We start from the raw sequence: 12,372 nt of genomic DNA on the forward strand, positions 1-12,372 counted from the left end.
TGGTCTTTTATGAGCGTCTGGTTGATCGAAGGGTTGCAACATTTTGCTGAAATACTGGTTTGATTTCCGACAATGAACTTTTTGGCGTTCACCAATTTGTGACGGAAAATGTTCATTAAAGGCACTGAACTTGTTTGGTAATTGTCAAAGACCGGTCTTCTCACTTGCTGTATCCTAACATTTGCATAAAATAACAAACCTGTGGAAATTGCGCTCAATTGGACACTGAAGTTGCGAGAAATAATGAAAGAAAAAAAAGTCCTTGTTGGGACAAGTTTGGTGCTTTCGGATTGGAATACAAGACTTCTGGCTATAGAAGTCTTTTAATATTTTGGGAGAAATTACCTCTTTCTCAAAAACGGTAGAGGCAGTCGCTTCCAACAACGTTTTATACTTTCAACAGCTCTCCAATGCTCGTTACCAGTCAGTTTTTAAATTAATTACTTTGTTCTGAGAAATTACTAAACGTGTCAGTGCCTTTAAGGTTTTTCCGAGATTTTTAACTGATCGTAATAATCGTTCGCCTCCGGAGTATGAGGTCCCCGGTTCAAATCACGGAGGGGTTAACACATTCCTGACATTTAAAGGTAATAACTTTGAACCACCCTTCTTTTATCTAAAGGGTCACAGTTAGTTTCATTCACCTAAACATTGAATTTAGTAATGAGACAGAAATCTTGTGGTAACTATTTCTTTAATTATTTGGGTTTTACACTGAAAACATCACTTAGTCAATTGTCTAAAAAAAAAATAGTCATTTACATGGTTTAATTTGACTAATCTTTAATTGGTCACTCAATCAAAAGATTAGTCAATACACACTGAAATGACAAATTATAGTTTGTCTTTGAAAATGGTTTAAAATGACTAAATGATCTGGAGATTGGTAATACACGAAATTAAATTAGTCATCCAAGAAAATTAATTAGTCATGCAGCAACTATTTAGTCTTTCAATTAGTCTGACAATACCAATAATTAGTCTTTTACACACTTCTGTTATAATTAGTCACTGTAAATTTATTGCAAATCCAACACAAACTCCAACTGAAGCAACTTTGTTAACCATCAGTTCCTTTGAGAACAATCTGCTGAATAACTACTGAATCTCAATTTTTTTTTAACATTATTAAACAAACTTCAATAGATTTTTTTCCCAACTTGCAAAGTTAAAAAGTTGTTTTAACAACCCATTAGTCCCACCTACGGTACACACCGTGATGACAGGACTTTAATAAAGCGGTATTTAAGGTTAAATTTATCGACAGTGAAACAATTATGAAAGTAAACAAGTATCACAAGTCTCTAACTTTACGTGAAAATCTGTAATTTGTATGCCCTTTCAGTGCAAAATCTTGAACAAAACTTCAATCACTGCCAACAATAACTTTGAGAGGTACATTCCATAGAGGAATTTGTTTGTTAAAAAGTTTAATTTAACACAGTTTAGACGCAATATTATGGAAATTTAGTATACAGAACCATATTGGAATTACATGCTTATTGCACACGTTTTGGGGGTGCTAACAGATTTTGCACTGAAAGCGTATCAGATAAAGTTGAAACTTACACAGTTTAATAATGTAAGATTGGCCATGATGATGTCTTTCTTTCACAATTGGACTTTGACTACTGACAGATAATTGTACTGTTTTATATATGGTTAAAGGGTGTGTACAACATTGGTAAGAATGAAAATATAAATGCTCACAGATTTGCACAAACTTACATGGTACAAAGATGGTCATGGTAAAAACTTCCATTGAAATAGTTTTGCTTGAAATGGCATAGTTTTTAGGAAATGAGTAAAAGAATAGTCTTTATAGTAGGGTCATATCTTTGGATTCCGTGACCATTTTTTTGCTACCTTTTTTTCTCGATGGATTTGACTTCAGGAACCATCTAAAAGGAAAATAAGCCCCTATGAACCTCTGAAATGTGATAGGAACTTTTGTTTTATTATGCAATATTCAAAATGGCCTCCGACGGCATCTTGAAAAACATAAATTGTAATAGCTCTGGCCCCAGATGACCTAGACGGACAAATGAGATGTCCTTTTCCACTATTTCTGGCATGCCAAATACACTGGAATTGTAATTGTAAAGTTTTGGGACCATCTTGACCTCTAAATCCAAGATGGCCGCCATCTCCAACTTGAAAAACATAGCATGTAATAGCTTGGCACCATATGACCTAGACGGGAAAAAGAGATGTATACCAGTCTGGTCGTCAATCTTAAGAACACCATATTGATAAAAAGCAATTGTCTTCACTAGTTCTGGGATGTACTGCAGGTGAAATACAAAAAACGAGGAAATGTAGCACGCGACTGCTGTTGTTACATCATCAACAACAGAAACTACCTCGCCTTCTGCAACTACTTTAAACTCTGTAGACACATGTGTCGATTTTTCATCCATTTCGATGTACAGAATGTGTGGTGTCTTCATCCTTCAATAAATAAAAGTAAAAAGTAAATTACTCAATATTGCTGTAAGCAACCAGATGTTATTCATACTTCAAGTACTAAATGGAAAAACTTAATTTATGCTACAATACAGCACATCAGTGCTTTGAGAAGCAATTTTGCAACATTTTTTTCTACAATTTGAGACCACTGCATGACATTACATAACAACTATTAGTTATTATACAAGCAGAGTGGAATACAAGAAAAACAACGGACAGTGCTTCTGCGTCCCATGTCAACTGGGATGCAGATTTTTTTGGGGGTTCATATTCCACGAGTTCGTTGGGTGATCACCCCACCCCATTTAAAGGAATAAACCATAAATAGGACAGTTTTCCACAAATTTGTGCTAATTTGGATCAGAATTAAATACTCTAATCAAACGTCCTTAAAATAAGTAAAAAAAATAACCAGAACTTTGACACATACCTGGACTTTTGACCCAGATTAAAAAAAACATCTTTACGGAAATTTCATGAAAAAAACTCTGCTTGATAGAGCAGAGTTACCACGTACAAAAACCAATTTTAAATTTATTTGGGGTCATAAAATGAAGGTTCTGTGGTGGTTTTTGCCAGAAAGGAGGTGGGGTGCATGCAAGTAGTATTCAGTTGACACACATACCGCTTACACTAGAATTAAAAAAAAAAACTCGATCCGTGTTTTGTGTACCAAAACATATGGACACGCGTTAGGAATCAGACGTCGTGGTTCCCAGACGCGTGTCCATATGTTTTTGTACGCAAAGCACGGATCGAGTGTTTTTTAATTCTAGGACAAACGTGTGTAGATAATTCTCCACGTTTGTCCTGGGAAAAAAATAATATGCGCACGCTCGTCACGTGTTCGTGACTTCGCGATGCGTTCGGCAGAGTTCGGGGACAATCAGCATGTAGTGTAGTGGTAAAACAGAGTATTTGGGGACTGAATAACAGTAAGAATTTATAACTTTAACATTTTTGAGATTGCGGAGCGAGTGGGTTCTCCTGGTCGCCCCCTTGGACATGAGATATCAAAGGACACATTAGAGCCTATTTTGTGCGACATTAAAATAAAAATAAAGAGAGATTTTTGATTCCAAAATTCATTGAACAACCATTGAACCATCATCGTTTAAAGCGTGAGAGATATAAACCTATGAGGTTACGGGAGACGATAGCCGGACGAACCGAATAGTTCTAGCTAGGAGTAGTAGCTACTCTAGTACACTAGAAGTGGCTAAATCTCCCTTGTGCAACTTACATAATAGTAATAATGATTGGGTACGAAATGTCCTGCTTCAGGTATTCATGCAGAAATTTAATTTTGCCATCAATAAATATAAATGTGAAAAAACTGTTGACTGTGTCTGTGTAGGCAGTGAACTTACTTTGTCGAGTCCATGGTGAAAGTTGTATGGGATGTATGTAGGCCTGTGTACATGCACGTCAACCTGAAATACAAAACAAAGGTTCTTAATTAAAATCCTTAAAGTGTTTGGGTACTTTTGTACGACCCAAACGCAATGTCCAAAGGTTTACATTTAAAATTAACTTACACAGTTTTAAGATAATGGTGGTAGAAAGCTTCCCTTAAAATACTTGCTGTGGTGCTGTGTAGTTTTTGAGAAATGAGGAAAACAATGTCACAAAAATAACTTTCGCCTCAGGATACAAACATTATTTTAGCATGTACAGCGTATGTACCAGTAGCAGTACTGGGTATTTACTATTTAATACGCGACTCTCCTGAAAACATCGCTTTGCCCTTTGTGATTTTCACCTTTTTCTCAAAAACTTGGCGACTATAAATCATGCTAATAAAATTGTTTTTTGTTTAGTTTGTTGTGACTCACAGCTAATTTCTGAATTGCTCATAACTTGCCGTCACTGCACTGGTGACTGGCTCAGCAGAAACCGGTTGCTCGTGTATGTGGTGTATTTACTTAAAAGTAGTGATAGCAATAGCAATTTTATACTACGTACAGCAGTACAACATACATGTACTCCGCAGTACGTTAGTTCATAAAACTTTTTTGAGTTGATATTGAATTTGAAAAGGGAAACTAAAAATGTTGCTTATGTAAGTTAACGTTTGTTCATTTCTCAGCCAGGCAAGTCCTCTATTATGGAACGCCCAAATATGGAACGCCAAAGAGGCATTTAAATCATCGGTGATGGTCTTTTGCAACCGGTGATCAAAATTTGTCATCGGTGGTGGTCCTATGCGATCGGTGATCAACTTTAGCGAGCGGTGATAATACACGATCGGTGGTCCATTTTAGCGATCGGTCATGCATATTCATGATCGGTGATGGTATTAGCGATCGGTCATGCATATTCACGACCGTTGATGGCTTTTGCCAATCGGTCACTTCAGGGAATTGGTGTTTGCTTTTTGCACATCGGTCAACTTAGGGATCGGTGATGGCTTTTGCAATCGGTCAACTTAAGGGATCGGAAGTGGCTTTTTGCAATCAGTCAACTTTAGGGATCGGTGGTGGCTTTTTGCAATCGGTCAACTTTTGCAACCGGTGATGGGATTTTGGGATATCCGAATTTTGCGTCGGTCGGTGCAGGCCTACTTCAAAACCTATGATTGTGTAGATTGTGGATATTAATTGGTGTTATTTTCTAGTTCACACCACCATGGAGGAATATTACACTCACCAGCGGGTTGACTGACTTGCCAAACATTTTTAGAAGAGTACCATTTTATAACTATGTAAGGGGGGAACGCAACAAACATCAAATTAAATCAGCTCTTTCTAAAAAGCTAATAATAACAACAACAAATGGGTAGGAGAGGTGTGGAAGGGTATCTATGTCCCACAATTGGTTGTCGTCTTCCGGAAATGGTGTATGCCGGAGAAATACAAATATTATATTCAATGAAGGGAAATGTTTTTGAACAAGAGTCTCTACCGATAGTTTGTGTGTAAGGGAAAATCTGAAATCATACAAGTAGCCCTGTGTAAACAGACCCGGAGGTGAGAACATTATGACCACACAAAAAACCGTTTTGAGGGAAAACACATATTATGTGCATCATGAATGTGATGGACCACACACAGACGGGACGCACTCAACACGTTTTATAAAAGGCTAGGTAAAGTATTATACAAATATTTCCTTGTAATAAACGGAGAGGCACGTATTAATTGAATCCAAAGCGAAAAACGTACTATATAAAGTTCTTAATTTAGGGGGGGGGGGGTGTGTAAAGTATAAAGATAAAAGAGTTAAATCTTATATAAAATTGAAGCTTGAAAATAAGCTTTACTCTAAACGTAATTTTGTTTTAAATTATTAATCACTAACCTGTGATCTTCATTTGCATATTTAATTAGTAAATCTTAGTAGAGCGCCATATCTCAAAAAGTATACTTCCGGGTCAACCGGAAGTTGGCCCATTTTTTGTTTCAGTTATACTACACAATCAATCTTCATTTTTGTTTCAGTTATAGACTCCTTTAATTTTTACTTTGGGAAACCGTGACCCCATGTTGACCTCTATTTTCGGGTCAACCTGAATTGGACCAGATCTCAAGACCTATACAGCCTATTTCAAACTTGTTCCAGTTTCCGCGACCCCATGTTGACTTCTTTATCCGGGTCAACCGGAAGTGGGACCATATCTCAAGAACTATACAACCGATTTTCAAACTTTTTTTTCAGTTGCAAACTCCTTGTGTTAAATATTAACTTTGAAAAATGTGTCCCCTTGTTGACCTCTACTTCAGGGTCAACCGAAAGTGGGACCATACCTCAAGAACTACACCACTAATTTTTAAACCATTTTTTACTTAGAGACTCTTTGAGCATTAAGGATTAACCTTAACAAAATTTGGCCCCCATATTGACCTAGCTCTACTTCCAGGTCAACCGGAAGTGGGACAATATCCCAAGAACTTCACAACCTATGTTCAAACCTTTTTTCATTTATAGCCTAACAAACAATACTGTATCGGGCCAATGGTGGCATGTACCGGCGTCGAGTTTCGATAAGGTGTCGTTACTTATGATGATGATATTGAGCCAGAATTGGGCCAGTGCTGGCCTTCTTCCGGTCAAGCGTCATGCTCTTGCTAGTAAAGTGCCCACACTGGGCCAATGTAGGTTTTATAGCGGCAAACTATTTTAGTTAGGACGGAGGTTTGCCTGTCTTGGCCATTATTGGTTTTGTGCGGCACACCGTTTCGGCAAAATGATGAACCTTTAATGGGCCATTGCTGGTTTTGTAGCGGTGCACCATTTTGGGAAAGTGGTAGAAAACCTGCAATGGTCCAATACTGGTTTTGTGGCACACCATTTGAGAAAACAGGCAGAAAACCTCTCATTGAGCCAATACTGGTTTTGTAGCTGCACACCATTTTTGTCAAATGGTATCATATAGAAAACCTTTTCGGGGCCAATCATGCCAATACTGGCTTTGGCAAAACGTTAAAGAATATGTTCTAAAACTACTGGTTTGTTGGCGGCACACCATTTTATTACTTTATTGTTTTTTATATAGCATTTTTAGTTTGATTTATTCATTGCTGCTGTTTTTTCATTTTTTATGTTTTGTGTTTATCATGGACAACTACACTTTATTGTAATGAACTTTTTTATTGCAAAGTAATTTCATTTAAATTTAATATATTTGATATACTTTTTGCATTTTTATTTTATTTATAAAAACTTACGAGTTAAAATGCTGGTTGAATTTTCGTCTGATAATGAAAGTTTTACTTTCTGTCATCTGTCTACTGGTTTGTTGTCGGCACACCATTTGGCAAAATGGTAGAAAACCTCTATTGTGCCAACACTGGTTTTGTAGCTGCACCATAGACAATCTTTTCTGGGCCAATACTGGTTTCGAAGTGGTACACCATTTGTGTAGATTGTGGATATTAATTGTTGTTATTTTCTAGTTCACACCTTCGTGGAGGAATAAATTACACTCACCAGCGGGTTGACTGACTTGCCAAACATTTTTAGAAGAGTACCATTTTATACCCAGATAACATACATACATTGGGCAATCAGTTATTCCAAATTATTACATTATTGAAATCAAGATTTATTAATATCTACAATTTTGGGATATTTATAGCAAAAATAATCTTAACAAATTACATTACTTTGTAATTTTTTAATTGTTTCGACAATCTTAAGACATCCTGTGCCACAGCTTTGACACCCTGCCTTGAAAATTGCATATTATGACCAATGTCGGTTCAATGCCGGCCCAATGGTGGCCGTTACCAAATCAGTATTGGCACAAAAAGTTGTTTTATACCATTATTTGCCAAAATGGTGTGCCACTTTCGAAACCAGTATTGGCCCAGCATTTTGTCAAAATGGCGTGGCGCTAAAAAAAAAGAATTGGCCCAGAAAGATTGTCTATGGTGCAGCTACAAAACCAGTGTTGGCACAATAGAGGTTTTCTACCATTTTGCCAAAATGGTGTGCCGCCAACAAACCAGTAGACAGATGACAGAAAGTAAAACTTTCATTATCAGACGAAAATTCAACCAGTATTTTAACTCGTAAGGTTTTATTAATAAAATAAAAATGCAAAAAGTATATCAAATATATTAAATTTAAATGAATTACTTTGCAATAAAAAAGTTCATTACAATAAAGTGTAGTTGTCCATGATAAACACAAAACATAAAAAATGAAGAAAAAAAAACAGCAGCAATGAATAAATCAAATTAAAAATGCTATGTAAAAACCAATAAAATAATAAAGGAGGTATACATTTAGAATGTTGTTTTATTAATAGTATTCGGTTTCTCAAAATGCCGGTACCATCAGGGGTCGATTTCACAGAGAGTTAGGCCTAGTCCTAACTTATAGTCCTTGGAGATATAAGAAACGTATGGCTAGTCCTAAGTAAGGACGATTAACTCTTCCTAACTCGGGATAAGAGTAGTCTTAACTCTTTGTGAAATCCACCCCAGCTCAATAACTTGCATGGGCTAATTCCTTTGTAATTTTCAAGTCGGTTTAGTAATTAGAACATATTTCTTTACCGTTTTGCCAAAGCCAGTATTGGCATGATTGGCCCCGAAAAGGTTTTCTATATGACACCATTTTGACAAAAATGGTGTGCAGCTACAAAACCAGTATTGGCTCAATGAGAGGTTTTCTGCCTGTTTCTCAAATGGTGTGCCATAAAACCAGTATTGGACCATTGCAGGTTTTCTACCACTTTCCCAAATGGTGCACCGCTACAAAACCAGCATTGGCCCATTAAAGGTTCATCATTTTGCCGAAACGGTGTGCCGCACAAAACCAATATTGGCCAAGACAGGCAAACCTCCGTCCTAACTAAAATAGTTTGCCTCATTAAAACCGACATTGGCCCAGTGTGGGCACTTTACTAGCAAGGACATGACGCTTGACCGTAAGAAGGCCAGCACTGGCCCAATTCTGGCTCAATATCATCATCATAATTAACGGCACCGTATCGAAACTGTATTGTTTGTTAGGCTATAACTGAAAAAAGGTTTGAACATAGGTTGTGAAGTTCTTGGGATATTGTCCCACTTCCGGTTGACCTGGAAGTAGAGCTAGGTCAATATGGGGGCCAAATTTTGTTAAGGTTAATCCTTAATGCTCAAAGAGTCTCTAAGTAAAAAAGAGTTTAAAAAATTAGTGGTGTAGTTCTTGAGGTATGGTCCCACTTCCGGTTGACCCTGAAGTAGAGGTCAACAAGGGGACACATTTTTCAAAGTTAATATTTAACACAAAGGAGTGTGCAACTGAAAAAAAGTTTGAAAATCGGTTGTATAGTTCTTGAGATATGGTCCCACTTCCGGTTGACCCGGATGTAGAGGTCAACATGGGGTCGCGGAAACTGGAACAAGTTTGAAATAGGGTGTATAGGTCTTGAGATCTGGTCCCAATTCAGGTTGACCCGAAAATAGAGGTCAACATGGGGTCACGGTTTTCCAAAGTAAAAATTTAAAAGGAGTCTATAACTGAAACAAAAAATGAAGATTGATTGTGTAGTATAACTGAAACAAAAAATGGGCCAACTTCCGGTTGACCCGGAAGTATACTTCTTGAGATATGGCGCGTTACTAAGATTTACTAATTAAATATGCAAATGAAGATCACAAGGTTAATTGATTAATAATTTAAAACAAAATTACGTTTAGAGTAAAGCTTATTTTCAAGCTTCAATTTATATAAGATTTAACTCTTTTATCTTTATACTTTATACACCCCCCCCCCCCCCCCCCCCCGTAAATTAAGAACTTTATATAGTACGTTTTTCGCTTTGGATTCAATTAATACGTGCCTCTCCGTTTATTACAAGGAAATATTTGTATAATACTTTACCTAGCCTTTTATAAAACGTGTTGAGTGCGTCCCGGCCTGTGTTTGTCCATCACATTCATGATGCACATAATATGTGTTTTCCCATCAAAACGGTTTTTGTGTGGTCATAATGTTCTCACCTCCGGGTCTGTTTACACAGGGCTACTTGTATGATTTCAGATTTCCCCTTACACACAAAACTATCGGTAGAGACTCTTGTTCAAAAACATTTCCCTTCACTGAATATAAATATTTGTATTTCCCCGGCATACACCATTTCCGGAAGACGACAACCAATTGTGGGACATAGATAACCCTTCCACACCCTATCCTAATGTATTCCTCCATGTTGGTGTGAACTAGAAAATAACACAACTAATGTCCACAATCTACACAATCATAGGTTTTGAAGTAGGCCTGCACCGACCGGACGCAAAATTCGGATATCCCAAAATCCCATCACCGGTTGCAAAAGTTGACTCATTGCAAAAAAGCCACCACCGATCCCTAAAGTTGACTGATTGCAAAAAGCCACCTCCGATCCCTTCAGTTGACCGATTGCAAAAAGCCACCACCGATCCCTAAAGTTGACCGATTGCAAAAAGCCACCACCGATCACTAAAGTTGACCGATTGCAAAAAGCCACCACCGATCACTAAAGATGACCGCATGCAAAAAGCCATCACCGATCCCTGAAGTTGACCGATTGCAAAAAGCCATCACCGATCCCTAAGTTGACCAACTGCAAAAAGCCACCACCAATCCCTAACGTTGACCGATATTATATTTCTGAATAATTACAACAGAATAAAATATATTAATTACCTTATTTCATATTCCATCACCCACCAACAGCACACGTTGACACGGACTAATAACCTGACGTTCTTGTTGCTGCATGCTGCATGCAGACGAGAGGGAAAGTTACCAATCGCGCGGGCGATATTTGCGCGACAGTGACAATTACACGCTATTTGCGATAATGGTTTTTAAACAGTGTAAATAACTGTGCTGAATTGCAATGCTGCGCGACCATCGCGCACTAAACAATATCGGCGCGAAACCGGCCTAACCGGGGGGTGGGATTGTGTTCTGGCTGTTCTGTTAATCGTACTCACCGTGCTGATTAATGACAGCACTGTTTACAGACTACCTCCAAGGTTACAAGCGGCGCCCATGTTTTCCAAAAGTTGAAACAGGAATTTATTCTTGAATTAAATTTAATAATTCAGAAATTCAGAATACACAATAATTCACAACCTCTTGATAGGGAGGAAGGGGCGGTGGCACTCGACCGAACGTTGTACGAGTAAGTTCTGTATCAGGCGTTTGTAATGTGCCTCGCCTTCGGAGCCAATTCAATTAGTATTTTTCTCACACATTAGTCGACCAATTTGTCATTGCTATGTCAGACTTGTCATTTCATATTTTGGAGAGAAACAAATTAGTCAAACAGTACTCTGTATCAACTAATCTACGGGCAAAATTAGAAATAACAAATTCGTATTAGTCTTTAAAAAATATTGATTAGTAATTTCATTAGCTCAATTAGTAAAAATGTTTCCTATTAGTTAGTTCGGATTGAAAAACTAGTCATGGATGGAAAGACTGATTTTTATTGCGTAGTTGACTAATTTTTTCTCCAAATTGACTACTAGATGTTTTCAGTGTATGTTATTCGTAAACACAGACATACACCCGGTTGTCTCTGTTGTTTCATAAACTGTTGCAACCCCGCAAACAAAAAGTTGATTGGTTTTTAATCTGAAAGTTTTTTCAGTGTGATTGTTTATACCAGCTATGAATCTGATAACAGGTTGAGTGTTTTTAATAATTAATTACTCCCGTTAAAGTTCAGTTTCTTTTTATTTTATTTGCTCATACATTGTACCTGCTTAGTGTTTGACTCTGTGCATTTTATTCAGAGCACCAGACCATGATTAAGGCGCAATCAAGTTTTTGTCTTATTATTATTATTTATTAACTAATTACTAATTTGTATTATTTTCCCATGTACTCCGATGTGTGCCATCACTGTATACTCGGTAGTTACTCGAGCTCTGTGAAGAAAATCAGGCAAATAACTCGGTTGGGATTCACGAACTTTGCAAATTAAAAATTCAGTATATATATTGGGTAAAACCAAAATTAATATTATTTGATACCCTGTTGCAAATTACTAGCTATTAAAGGAACGCGTTGCCTTGGATCGGACGAGTTGGTCTATAAAAAGCGTAACCGATTGTTATAAAATGCATATGATTTGAAAGATGCTTCAAAAGTATAATACAAAGATCCACACAAATTTGCCTCGAAATTGCGTGGTTTTCCTTTTACTTTGCGAACTAACACGGTCGGCCATTTATTGGAGTCAAAAATTTGACTCCCATAAATGGCCGACCGTGTTAGTCGACGAGGTAAAAGGAAAACCGTGCAATTTCGAGGCATATTTGTGTGAATCATTGTATTCTACTTTTACAACATCTTTCTAACCATATGCATTTTATAACAAACGGTTACAGACGCTTTTCAAAGACCAACTCGACCGATCCAAGGCAACGTGTTCCTTTAACTATAATTACTTCACTGATGTCATATTTACAGCAC

The 12,372-nt window shown here is 37.2% G+C and overlaps 1 long non-coding RNA gene across 1 annotated transcript; it reads right to left on the reverse strand.

Moving 5' to 3' along the window:
* Positions 1-2,419: 2,419 nt before the first annotated feature.
* LOC117306503 lies at positions 2,420-4,381 on the reverse strand. Its single transcript, XR_004520947.1, has 3 exons — positions 4,305-4,381; positions 3,840-3,902; positions 2,420-2,451 (listed from the first exon to the last, which is right to left on the reverse strand). It is a non-coding gene; the product is annotated as an uncharacterized LOC117306503 (long non-coding RNA).
* Between the last annotated feature and the right edge of the window lie 7,991 nt (positions 4,382-12,372).

This window comes from Asterias rubens, unplaced genomic scaffold, assembly GCF_902459465.1.
Source record: "Asterias rubens unplaced genomic scaffold, eAstRub1.3, whole genome shotgun sequence".
Taxonomy (NCBI): domain Eukaryota; kingdom Metazoa; phylum Echinodermata; class Asteroidea; order Forcipulatida; family Asteriidae; genus Asterias; species Asterias rubens.